At 42.5% G+C, this 12,048-nt stretch overlaps 1 protein-coding gene across 1 annotated transcript in view; it reads right to left on the bottom strand.

Annotated features, from left to right (window-relative positions):
• The window catches only part of LOC109872120 (leucine-rich repeat and immunoglobulin-like domain-containing nogo receptor-interacting protein 3), a 58,031-nt gene extending 50,708 nt beyond the window's left edge, over positions 1 to 7,323 (bottom strand). The window contains exon 1 of the mRNA XM_020463233.1: positions 6,698 to 7,323. The gene's annotated coding sequence lies outside the window, so the exon portion shown is untranslated. The remainder of the gene's footprint in view (positions 1 to 6,697) is intronic.
• Positions 7,324 to 12,048: the final 4,725 nt, after the last annotated feature.

Raw genomic sequence — 12,048 nt, 5'->3', positions numbered from 1 at the left:
GCTGGCTAGACTAACTTACCAATGTAATTTTTTTTTAGCTGAAATGTGCTAATTGAGTCAGTGACTGACATAAGAAGAAAAAACTGCACCTAGTCTATTCTACAACTCTACAACAGCAAGTTGAGACCCCAACGGAGATCGTAAAAAATATTATTATCATATTGTGTGTGTGTGTGTGTGTGTGTGTGTGTGTGTGTGTGTGTGTGTGTGTGTGTGTGTGTGTGTGTGTGTGTGTGTGTGTGTGTGTGTGTGTGTGTGTGTGTGTGTAATTGACCTTCCTAGGTCTGATAGCTTCTTCTCCCCTAGCACGTCAGACAGACTGTCAGTTCCCATCTTTGTGCCAACCAGGCTAATTATATAATCCTCCACACCCTAAGAATGTGATTGTGTGTACGTGAGTGTGTGTGTGTGTTGAAGTCACCTTCTGTGGGCTAATTGTAAAATCCTGAACACAGAGGACAACCTCAGCCTGCTCACTATGGTTACCAATGTTTTTCAAGGTCAAAGGCATAACCCCCCCCCCCCGCCCCAACACACACACACATACCCTTTCAACACCCCTTTCTTCCAAACCTTCCTCTTTTAATCCCCCACCTCCCCTTCCTCCTTTCCCCCTCTTACTTCACTCCCTCTATCCCTCCCTATCTAGGCAACCTTCAGACACTCTCCTCCCTTCAAATTCCCAGCCCTTCATGGTTCTGACCATTTTCCTCTATTGAGGTTCTTACAGCTTCCAGGGACAGAGGAGACCACCACAATGGACAAGAGGATTTCACTCTGCTAACACTCTCTTTCTTTTCATTTCTCTCGCTCTCTTTATCGCCTATCGCATCCCCTTCTCTATTTCTCATCTCTCCTCTTCCAAAGCCTAACTCCCTGTGATGGTTTATGTGTGAGGTCCCTGCAGGTTGGCTAAAACCCCTCTCTCTCCTCCCTCCCCTCTCTTTTTTCCCTCCCTCTCTCCCCATGGTTAGCAAAAACCATCACACCTTTCTCTCTACACTCCTCTCCCCTCTCTTTCACTATCCCCCTCTCTCCCCAGGTTTGGGTAAATTGTCATCTCCCTGCTGTGCCCTGAAACCAGAGAGACATCATTATTCTCTGCCCATCAATGAAGAGGCTAAGCATTTCACATCCTTTTGCGTTGCCCTGCCCCATTTAAATTCCTCATCCCACCTTCTACTCTGTTAATTTTCTATTTTCCTCCCTCCTCCCTTTTTAGTCTTTTCCTCATTCCTTTTATCTCTTTATGTTATCACCTATATACTGTACATCCATTTTCCACCTAATTCTCAATACATCGTTATCTAATATCTCTTTCCACCTTTTCACTCCATAATTTTCTATCTTCCTCCCTCAGTCTCTGTCTCTCTGAACCATTCCTCTAGCAGTGGGAAGCTTAGCAACAGCAGCAGGCAGCCTTCATGCTAACTCCACTAAAGGGATTATAGGGGTGTGTGTGTGTTTATGTGTGTATTTTGCACATGTATCAGAGAGAGAGAGAGAGAGAGAGAGAGAAGGAGGAAAGGAATAGAGATGGAGACGGAGAAAGCTGTAGAGTAAAAATGTGATATACAGTGCATTCAGAAAGTATTCAGACCCCTTGACTTTTTCTACATTTTGTCACGTAACAAGCCTTATTCTAAAATGGATTAATTACAAAAACACACACACAATACCCCATAATGAAAATTAAAAACAGGTGTTTAGAAGAAGAAAAAAAAGAAAAAACTGAAATATAACACTTACATAAGTATATAGACCCTTCACTCAGTACTTTGTTGAAGCACGTTAGGCAGCGATTACAGCCTCGAGTCTTCTTGGATATGACACTACAAGCTTAGCACACCTGTATTTGGGGAGTTTCTCCCATTCTTTTCTGCAGATCCTCTCAAGCTCTATCGTGTTTGATGGGGAGCTCTGTCAGGTTCACAGCTATTTTTAGGTCTCTCCAGAGATGTTCGATTGGGTTCAAGTCCGGGCTCTGGCTGGGCCACTCAAGGACACTCAGAGACTTGCCCCGAAGCCTCTCCAATGTTGTCTTGGCTGTGTGCTTAGGCTCATTGTCTTGTTGGAAAGTGAACCTTAACCACAGTCTGAGGTCCTGGACGCTCTGGAGCAGGTTTTCATCAAGGATCTCTCTGTACTTTACTACATTCATCTTTGCCTTGATCCTGACTAGTCTCCCAGTCCCTGCCGTTAAAAAACATCCCGACAGCATGATGCTGCCACCACCATGGTTCACCGTAGGGATGGTGCCAGGTTTCCTCCAGACCTGACACTTTGCATTCAGGACAAAGAGTTCAATCTTGGTTTCATCAGACCAGAGAATGTTATTTCTCATGGTCTGAGAGTCCTTTAGGTGCCTTTTGGCAAACTCCGAGCAGGCTGTCATGTGCCTTTTACTAAGGAGTGGCTTCCATCTGGCCACTCTACCATAAAGGCCTTATCGGTGGAGTGCTGCAGAAATGGTCGTCCTTCTGGAAGATTCTCCCATCTCCAGGTGTTTCTACAACTTGATTTGAGTCCACCTGTGATAATTGTTGTTGCAGAGATTGTTGTCCTCTTGGAACGTTCTTTACATCTCCACAGAGCAACTTTGGAGCTCTGTCAGAGTGACCATCAGGTTCTTGGTCACCTCCCTGACCATGGCCCTTCTCCCATGATCCCCAGATCTGTGCCTGGACAGAATACGGTCTTGGAGCTCTATGGACATTTCCTTCGACCTCATGGCTTGGATTTTGCTCTAACATGCGCTGTTAACTGTGGGACCTTATATAGACAGGTATGTGCCTTTCCAAATCATGTCCAATCAATAAAATTTACCACAGGTGAACTCCAATCAAGTTGTAGAAACATCTCAAGGATGGTCAGTGGAAACAAGAAGCACCTGGGCTCAGTTTCGATTCTCAAATAAAATAAAATCAGATTTTATGTGTCATATACACATGGTGAGCAGATGTTAATGCGACTGTAGCGAAATGCTTGTACTTCTAGTGCAATAATATCTAACAAGTAATCTAACAATTCCACAACAACTACCTAATACACACAACTCTAAATAAAGGGATGGAATAAGAATATGTACATATACAGTGCCTTGCGAAAGTATTCGGCACCCTTGAACTTTGCGACCTTTTGCCACATTTCAGGCTTCAAACATAAAGATATAAAACTGTATTTTTTTGTGAAGAATCAACAACAAGTGGGACACAATCATGAAGTGGAACGACATTTATTAGATATTTCAAACTTTTTTAACAAATCAAAAACTAAATCAAAAACTAATACTTTCGCAAGGCACTGTACATGGCTGTGATAATAACCAATGAGAATTCTGGTCGGCATTTGATTGTAAGGAATTCTAGGTCAGGTGAACAAAAGGACTTGAGTTCCTGTATGTTGTTACGATTACACCGTGAGTCGTTAATCATGAAGCATACATCCAGCCCTTCTTCTTCGCAAAGAGATGTTTATTTCTGTCGGCGCGACGCATAAAGAATCCCGGTGGCTCCAACAACATGTTCCGAGATAGCCATGTTTCTGTGAAACAGAGAATGTTATAATCCTGGAAGTCTCTCTGAAAGCAACCCTTGCCCTAATTGAGTGTACCGTGTTATCTAGAGACTGGATATTGGCGAGTAATATACTCTGAAGTGGTGAGTGGTGTGCACACCTTCGAAGTCTGACCAGGAGGCCGCTCCGTCTACCTCTTCTGCAGCGACGTTGTTTTGGGTTGGCCTCTGGAATCAGATCCAATGTCCTGGGTGGTGGTGCAAACAAAGGATCCACTTCAGGAAAGTCGTATTCCTGGTTGTAATGTTGGTAAAATGTCGTCACTCTGATATCCAATAGTTCTTCCCGGCTGGATGTAATAACATTCTTACATTTTCAATGTAAGAAATAATACATAAAAATACTTTCTTGAGGACTAGAAGCGAGGCGACCATCTCCGCCGGCACCATCTTTAATAGAAAAGGGTATACTTATGTAAATAAGGTATTTCTAAAACCTGTTTTCACTTTGTCATTATGAGATATTGTGTGTAGTTTGATGAGGAAAAAATAATGATTTAATCAATTACACAATGAGGCTGTAACGTAACAAAATGTGGAAAAAGTCAAGGGGTCTGAATACTTTCCGAATGCATTGTAACAGTGACTCTTTTCAGGACACTAGCCATACTTCACTTGTCACTCCTTCACAGGAGAGGCATTTGAAGAAGAACTGCAAAAGTGTTGCTAAGGCTCTCCACTTTCTTGAGGACCGAGTTTTAAAATCAGTGGAGTGCCCGGTGGAACCAGAGTATGATAACTAAGAAGCTGGAGAAAATTCAGGCGTGATTGCAAATGCGGAGGGAGTTGAAAAGAAAGCACAGAAGGCTATTGTATAAATGCCTGTCTCCGGTTTGCATCTTCAAACTAAGGGCAACTATGACATCCATGACAGAGAGGGAGAAGCGTTCATCCATGTATACAGGTAATAGTCTAGCTAGCTACATTTTCAGATATTATAAGTTTCTAATTTGATCAGAAAGTCATTTTCATTGCAGGTTAAAGTGTACTGTTAGCTAGCTAACATTTGCTGGATGGTTCGCTAGCTAATATTACAATCTGTGTAGAAATATTATTTGTATCTCAGAGCCATTTGCATTTCTGGTAATAGCTAGCTAGCTAACATTGAACCTAGTTGGTTAGCTACCTGTAGATTCATGAAGGTTAGTAACATTATGATTTGGGATTATGGTTAATGTTTTAGTTAGCTAGCTAGCTAGCTAGATGTCTAAACAAAAGACTCCACTATGCAAGTAACCATTTCACTGTACCGTTTACACCGTCTGTATCCTGTGCATGTGGCAAAGAATCTTTGATTTAATGTGATATAGTGTGTGTTTACCAGAGATGGTAATGTGAAAAACAACATGACCTGCACCAAAGTCAAATTAGGATACAACTTTAGGTCAAATTCTAAAATTCTCCGGTAGAACGCCCTGATTTTAGTTTTTCACACTCAAAACCGTAAGCTATTTTCTGTAATTAGCTCGCCATTAACTTGTAATGATGATCTTGTTGTGAGTTTATTTTCCTGTAATAATGAAGACAAATTATCTAAGGTTAAGACGTTGTCATCTATATGATATGGTCGTTATTTGAACTGGCTCTTGCTTAACGTTAAGCTAGCTAGCTAACAAGCTAGAAACTAACCAGAACATTGTTTAGAAAGTTGCTTATACTTGCCTGATTTGCCAGATTGACATATACTAAATGTACTGGTGTAAAAATACACCAGTTATGCTTTTTGGGACCACCAGGCTGCTGATGTCATGCAGCCTGTTGTTTTTGTGTATATACTTTTTCATTACGACAACAACAAGTTCATGACATCACTGCGACAACTGTATAGGGAAGGCCGTCATTGTAAATAAGAATTTGTTTACAATGACGGCCTACCCTATACAGGTTAAATAAATACAAAATAAATAGCTACAGACATGTCGATAGACGTAGTATAAAACAGCCTTTAGTCTTGAAATATTTTTTTAGCACACTACCGTACTCACTGTTAGCACATGGCCTCACCTGAATCCTAAAGAGATGGGTGGGGCTAAGGCTTAAGAGGGTGTGAACGATGCTGAATGGGTGTAGACAAAGAAGAGCTCTTCACAATGTGTACCAAAAGATGATCATGGTCACTTATGCCAGGTTACGACAGCTGACATAACACGGTCAGTATAAAGGTTGTTAGCAGCCACCAAGCCAGCCATAGTTAGTGTTGCCTCTGCCCCAAAACACAGTAAGCCGATATTATTGTTTGACCACAAAATACAAAAATACATGTAATCACCGTGGTGATTACTAGATTATTATCATGTTATTACCAGGGCTGGACAGAAGGAATATAATTACAGGTGGCTTTGTAATGATATAAATATAAAAATGCTTGCAATTCAAGCCTCACTACTAAAGCCTACTATATATTCATTATAACGTGCTGACCCTATGGAGCAAACAGCATTACAGCTTGACCACATTTCCATTAAAGGGCTAATACAGTGCAATAGACAGAGAATGCAAATACAGCCAAACAGAGACAATGCTATAGCAACCCAAAGTTTACCCTACAAACACTATTTTATAGTGTACCCATGGGTATACTTCATTTTCAAAAAGTGCTACATGAAATTTGACAGCGTTACGCTACAGGATTTATGTGTTTACATAATCAAGACAGCCTATGAAATCTGTTATGAAATGCTGCTGCTGGAATAACATAATTTATGACAGTGGGTTGAGCTACAAACCCAACTATACCAATTCCATATACAGTCGGCTATCAATCACTTATCTGCCTGGATACAATACAGCTACCAAACCAATCCACTGCAGACAATCATCAAATATTATTGGATGATTGTCAAGGTAAGCTCCAGGTAAACACTCGCTCACATTCATCCACAGGTAAACAAGCACACTCCTTTCTCCCTCTCTGATCTGATCTCACTCTCTTAACCCTGGAGATATGTGAGTGAGGAGACAGGGTCAGGGTTGGAAGAGGTGACACACCGACAGGAATTTATTCTCAGTGTGCGTATACATCTGTGTGTATGAGTGCGTATGTGCAAGTATGTGATTGCATCTGTGTGTGTGTGTATTATGAGTGTGTGTGTGTGTGTTTGGCTTAGTAGAAGTTAACTCACCCAGGACTGAAGCGTGGACTTTGTTCCCTCGTCATTGTTGTGTGTGTGTGTGTGTGTGTGTGTCCGTGTGTGTGTGTGTTTCCCGGTGTCCCTATCTCCTCTCTGTCCATAAGTTTGATCAGCTCTTCATGTGCCAGTCTTCCTCTCCTCCAATCCTCAGGTCTTCAGATCCCTCCTCTCTCTCTTCGTCAGCCTCCCTCTCTCCCTCAGCCCCTGGCATCAGCAGCTGTGCCAAACACGCCACTCATCCCTCTTTTCTTTGCTCTCTCCTTCTGTCTCTCTTCCCGGTTTGTGTATTTTGCAAACAAACAGACAAACACCTTTTTCTCAGCTCCTTGTTATTCAAAAATAAGTCCCAGAGAACCAGGTGGAGGGGGGTCTGTGAGATCTACTCCCCAGAGAAGGTGCTCCTCAGTGTGGGTGTGTGCTCACCGTCTCCCCTGGCATGGGTCTGGTTCTCTATGTGTGTGTTTGTGTGTGTATGAGAGAGGGAGCATGTTGGCTCTGTTGCTGTAGCTGTTGCTTCTGCCTCTTTCACAGCGTGTGTCTCTATCAGTGTGAGCGTCTCTCTCTCTTTCTCTGTCTCTCTCTGTCTCTCCTCTCTGTCTCTCTCTCTCCCTCTCTGTCTGCTGCTCAGGCTGTTTGGATTCACAATTGGCTCTGTCACCAGGCTCAGGGCTTAGGGATCCTCTAGCAAGAGCTGGACTTGAACAAAAACGTAGAGGGAGAGAATAGAGGATTTCAACTGGTCTGTATTTGGCACATTGTAAAACACACATGTCATAAATGTCAACCAATCACATGTTTGAGAGAGGGAGCGGGAGAGAGAGACAGAAAGACAGAGGAAAAAAAGAGAGAGAAGCGAGATAGAGAAAAAATGGAGCGGGAAACAGAAAGGCAAATTGGCAGACAGAAAGAGAGAGGAGGATTTACAGTATATCGTTATTTGTCGATTGGAAATTATGTTGGGAATACTGTGTAGCCAGGGACTGGGGATTATTGGGAATGATTGTGTCCAATAATGATGAGCAAACACGTTGAACAGTGAAACAGATTTTTTATTTGTTACTATGAACAACTCCCCTCATTGTCAATGGAGCGTGGACGGAGCTAGCACACACTCACAATCATTTCATATCACTGTTCCACCGTAGAGAGCCAGTGTACTTTCTATGAGATTCACACAGACCTGCCTGTGAAATATGGATGAGTATGTTTTTGTGGCAATTTGTTAAATCAGATGGATTATGGCTCAGAGAGAGAAGAAGAGAGAGAGATAGAGGAAGGAAGAGATGGAGAGAGAAAATAGACATTTTTATTGTTCTGTCCTTCTGCCCTGTCAGAGTGGATAAAATCATCAGCCAGCTGGGTTCAGGCAAAGACACACACATACAACCCCCCCCCCCCCCCCCCCACACACACACACATATCCCCAAGACACACACACTATTTGGCACATACCCACACACCCAGACTTCCTGCATGCCCTTAAAGTCAGTTAAGAGCTCATCACAGGAAAGGAGAAGTGTGGCCCTTGATCTAGAGGCCAAGGGTCTGGCATCTCAATAACCTCACCGGAGTCCAAGGCCAAGGAACACCTGCTGCCCAGCTAATACACAAACACACAAACACACACATGAACGTGCATGTACATGCACACTCACACATAAACAGATACATGCTCACAAACACATAACCACACACACACACACACCCCTCTCATCACATGCACACTCACGCATATATAGTACCAGCAAAAAGTTTGAACACACCTACTCATTCAAGGGTTCTTCTTTAAATATACAGTGCCTTGCGAAAGTATTCGGCCCCCTTGAACTTTACGACCTTTTGCCACATTTCAGGCTTCAAACATAAAGATATAAAACTTTATTTCTTTGTGAAGAATCAACAACAAGTGGGACACAATCATGAAGTGGAACGACAGTTATTGGATATTTCAAACTTTTTTAACAAATCAAAAACTGAAAAATTGGGTGTGCAAAATTATTCAGCCCCTTTACTTTCAGTGCAGCAAACTCTCTCCAGAAGTTCAGTGAGGATCTCTGAATGATCCAATGTTGACCTAAATGACTAATGATGATAAATACAATCCACCTGTGTGTAATCAAGTCTTCGTTTAAATGCACCTGCACTGTGATAGTCTCAGAGGTCCGTTAAAAGTGCAGAGAGCATCATGAAGAACAAGGAACACACCAGGCAGGTCCGAGATACTGTTGTGAAGAAGTTTAAAGCCGTATTTGGATACAAAAAGATTTCCCAAGCTTTAAACATCCCAAGGAGCACTGTGCAAGCGATAATATTGAAATGGAAGGAGTATCAGACCACTGCAAATCTACCAAGACCTGGCCGTCCCTCTAAACTTTCAGCTCATGCAAGGAGAAGACTGATCAGAGATGCAGCCAAGAGGCCCATGATCACTCTGGATGAACTGCAGAGATCTACAGCTGAGGTGGGAGACTCTGTCCATAGGACAACAATCAGTCGTATATTGCACAAATCTGGCCTTTATGGAAGAGTGGCAAGAAGAAAGCCATTTCTTAAAGATATCCATAAAAAGTGTCGTTTAAAGTTTGCCACAAGCCACCTGGGAGACACACCAAACATGTGGAAGAAGGTGCTCTGGTCAGATGAAACCAAAATTGAACTTTTTGGCAACAATGCAAAACGTTATGTTTGGCGTAAAAGCAACACAGCTCATCACCCTGAACACACCATCCCCACTGTCAAACATGGTGGTGGCAGCATCATGGTTTGGGCCTGCTTTTCTTCAGCAGGGACAGGGAAGATGGTTAAAATTGATGGGAAGATGGACGGAGCCAAATACAGGACCATTCTGGAAGAAAACCTGATGGAGTCTGCAAAAGACCTGAGACTGGGACGGAGATTTGTCTTCCAACAAGACAATAATCCACAAAGCAAAATCTACAATGGAATGGTTCAAAAATAAACATATCCAGGTGTTAGAATGGCCAAGTCAAAGTCCAGACCTGAATCAAATTGAGAATCTGTGGAAAGAACTGAAAACTGCTGTTCACAAATGCTCTCCATCCAACCTCACTGAGCTCGAGCTGTTTTGCAAGGAGGAATGAGAAAAAACGTCAGTCTCTCGATGTGCAAAACTGATAGAGACATACCCCAAGCGACTTACAGCTGTAATCGCAGCAAAAGGTGGCGCTACAAAGTATTAACTTAAGGGGGCTGAATAATTTTGCACGCCCAATTTTTCAGTTTTTGATTTGTTAAAAAAGTTTGAAATATCCAATAAATGTCGTTCCACTTCATGATTGTGTCCCACTTGTTGTTGATTCTTCACAAAAAAATACAGATTTATATCTTTATGTTTGAAGCCTGAAATGTGGCAAAAGGTCGCAAAGTTCAAGGGGGCCGAATTCTTTCGCAAGGCACTGTATATATATATATATATATACACATTGTAGAACTATGAAACTATGAAATTACACATATGGAATAATGTAGTAACCTAATAAAATAAAAAAATCTAATCTAAATATATTTTCGATTCTTGATGACAGCTTTGCACACTCTTGGCATTCTCTCAACCAGCTTCACCTGGAATGCTTTTCCAACAGTCTTGAAGGAGTTCCCACATATGCTGAGCACTGCTTTTCCTTCACTATGCGGACCAACTCATCCCAAACCATCTCAATTGGGTTGAGGTCGGGTAATTGTGGAGGCCAGGTCATCTGATGCAGCACACTATCACTCTCTTTCTTGGTTAATAGCCCTTACATAGCCTGGAGGTGTGTTAGGTCATTGTCATTGTCCTGTTGAAAAACAAATTATAGTCCCACTAAGCGCAAACCAGATGGGATGGCGTATCGCTGCAGAATGCTGTAGTAGGCACGCTGGTTAAGTGTGCCTTGAATTCTAAATAAATCACAGTGTCACCAGCAAAGCACCCCCACACCTCCTAATCCATGCTTCACACCGGGAACCACACATGCAGAAATCATCCGTTCACCTACTCTGGGTCTCACAAAGACACGGCGGTTTGAACCAAAAATCTCAAATTTGGACTCATCAGACCAAAGGACAGATTTTCACGGTCTAATGTCCATTGTTTGTGTTTCTTGGTCCAAGCAAGTCTCTTCTTATTGGTGTCCTTTAGTAGTGGTTTCTTTGCAGAAAATTAACCATGAAGGTCTGATTCTCACAGTCTCCTCTGAACAGTTGATGTTGAGATGCGTTTGTTACTTGAACTCTGTGATGCATTTATTTGGGCTGCAATCTGAGGTGCTGTTAACTCTAAGGAATTTATCCTCTAACTCTGGGTTTTCCTTTCCTGTGGAGTTCCTCATGAGAGCCAGTTTCATCATAGCGCTTGATGGTTTTTGCAACTGCACTTGAAGAAACTTTAAAGTTCTTGACATTTTCCGATGGACTGCGTGTGTGTGCGTGCGTGTGAAGTTCTGATCCCTGCAGTCTCCTCTGAACAGTTGATGTTGAGATGTGCCTGTTACTTGAACTCTGTGAAGTATTTATTTGGGCTGCAATTTATAAGGGCACAGGGCGAAACCCAAATGCAGACACAGGAGGCAGATGGTAGAGTGCTGATATTTATTATAACAAATGGAGAAGGCAAAGGCAGGTCGGGGACAGGCAAGAGTTCATCAACCAGGTCAGAGTCCAAACAGTACCAGACAATAGGCAGTCTCGAGGTCAGGCCAGGCAGGGGTCAGATAAAAGATCAGAGTCCAAAACAAAACAAGGGGATAGGCAGGCTGGTAGTCAGAACAGGCAGATTGGCAGGCAAGCGGGTTCGCAGTCAGGACAGGCAAGGGTTGAATCCAGGAGGACACGAAAAAAACAGAGACTGCTTGACAAACTGCTGGTTGACTTGGCAAACAAGACAAACTGGCACAGAGAGACAGGAAACACAGGGAAACATTCTGTGGATAATAAGCGACACCTGGAGGGGGTAGAGACAATCACAAGGACAGATGAACCAGATCAGGGTGTGACACAATTTCTGAGGCTGGTAACTCTATTGAATTGATCCTCTGAAGCAGAGGTAACTCTGGGTCTTCCTTTCCTGTAGCAGTCCACTTGAGAGACAGTTTCATTATAGCGCTTGATTTTTTTGCGTCTGTACTTGAAGAAACTTTCAGTTCTTGAAATGTTCCAGACTGACTGACCTTCATGTCTTAAAGTAATGATGGACTGTTGTTTCTCTTTGCTTATTTGATCTGTTCTTGCGATAATATGGAATTGGTCTTTTACCAAATAAAAAAATCTTCTCTAATACCACCCCTACCTTGTCAAAACACAACTGATTGGCTCAAACACATTAAGAAGGAAAGAAATCCCAC

Source organism: Oncorhynchus kisutch, linkage group LG27 (genome assembly GCF_002021735.2).
Source record: "Oncorhynchus kisutch isolate 150728-3 linkage group LG27, Okis_V2, whole genome shotgun sequence".
Taxonomy (NCBI): domain Eukaryota; kingdom Metazoa; phylum Chordata; class Actinopteri; order Salmoniformes; family Salmonidae; genus Oncorhynchus; species Oncorhynchus kisutch.
Note: the sequence above shows the minus strand (reverse complement) of the source record. Positions and strands in the feature narration are given on the sequence as shown.